The sequence below is a fragment of the Odocoileus virginianus genome, chromosome 3, assembly GCF_023699985.2.
Source record: "Odocoileus virginianus isolate 20LAN1187 ecotype Illinois chromosome 3, Ovbor_1.2, whole genome shotgun sequence".
NCBI lineage: Eukaryota > Metazoa > Chordata > Mammalia > Artiodactyla > Cervidae > Odocoileus > Odocoileus virginianus.
The window spans coordinates 7,385,400-7,386,892 of record NC_069676.1 but is presented as its reverse complement, the minus strand read 5'-3'; the positions used below and the strand labels follow the sequence as shown (position 1 = coordinate 7,386,892).

Below are 1,493 nucleotides of genomic sequence, written 5' to 3'. Positions count from 1 at the left end.
ACAGTACGTGTGAGTAGACACACGGGCAGACTCAGAAAGAGACTCAGGTGGTTTGAGTCACTTTTATGGGGCATTTCTTTCACCGATGTGCCTGGTTCTGAGTCCGTATTTGATGTATCTCAGGTCCTCACACATGCACACAAGCATTTCTTAGCCGAGATGGATTCCAGCAAAGAGGCCTATGGGTAGACTTTTGACCACCAAGGAGTCTTCTAGTCAAGAAGTTCTCCTTGACTTCAGGAGTGAGAAATATGTGGTCTTGGGGCATCTCTGGTGGTCCAATAGCTAAGACTCTGTTCTTCCAATACAGGGTACCCAGGTTTGATTCCTAGTCAGGGGACTAGATCCCACATGCCACAGTGAAGGTAGAGGAAGATCCCACATGCCACAACTAAGACCCGGTGTGGCCAAAAAAATAAATAGTTTCTTAAAAAAAGAAAAAAATGTTTAGTCTTTTATGTGGGCAGGGCCCAGCCTCCTCTGTCAGTGGTCCTGCTATTGATATTTCGGAGTTTCTGTTCACAGGGAATGAACTCAAGCCGCTTACTCTGGGGTACCCCACTGGCCTCATGCCTCACAACTAAGCACAGAAGCCAGGAAATAAATGAGGGCAGCCTTTGGGTTTAAGAACTACAGCAGATGGGTGAACCTCGAGGACATGATCCTCAGTGAAATAACTGTCACAGAAAGGCAAATACTATGGTATCATTCCAGTTCTATGAGCAATTTAGAGTAGTCAGATTCATAGAGAAAAGGTAGTAGAATGTTGGTTGCCAAGAGCTGGGGCAGGAGGCCAAGAAGGAATGAGGTGTTAGTGTTTCATGGAGACAGAGTTTCAGGTTTATGACATGAGGACCTCTGGAGATGGATGGTGGGGATGGTGGCAAAACATTCTAAACGCATTTAATACCACTGAGCTACCCAGATGGGACTAGTGGTAAAGAACCCACCTGCCAATGCAGGAGATGTAAGAGATATAGATTTGATCCCTGGGCTTGGGAGATCCTCTGAAGGAGGGCATGGCAACCCACTCCAGTATTCTTGCCTGGAGAATCCTTTGGACAGAGAAGCCTGGCAGGCTACAGTCCATAAGGTTGCAAAGAGTTGAACACAGCTGAAGCGACTTAGCACATACCATACATTTAAAAGTAGTTAAGATGGAGACTTCCCTGGTGGTCCAGTGGCAAAGACTCTGCGCTCCCAATGCAGAGGGGGCCCAGGTTCAATCCCTGGTCAGGGAACTAGATCCCGCATATGTGTGGGCATGCATGTTCAGTTGTGTTTGACTCTTTTCGACCCCATGGATTGTAGCCTGCCAGTCTCCTTTGTCCATGGAATTTTTCAGGCAGGAATACAAGAGTAGGTTGCCATTTCCTACTCCAGGGGATCTTCCCTACCCAGAGATCAAACCAGTGTCTCCTCCACTGGCAGGTAGATTCTTTACCAGCTACACCACCTGGGAAGTTCCCGCCTGCTGCAGCTAAAAAATATCG

General features: G+C 47.4%; 1 non-coding gene across 1 annotated transcript; it reads left to right on the top strand.

Annotated features, from left to right (window-relative positions):
- The first annotated feature begins 1,166 nt into the window (after positions 1–1,166).
- TRNAG-CCC (transfer RNA glycine (anticodon CCC)) lies at positions 1,167–1,241 on the top strand. The gene has a single exon. It is a non-coding gene; the product is annotated as a tRNA-Gly (tRNA).
- The last annotated feature ends 252 nt before the right edge of the window (positions 1,242–1,493 follow it).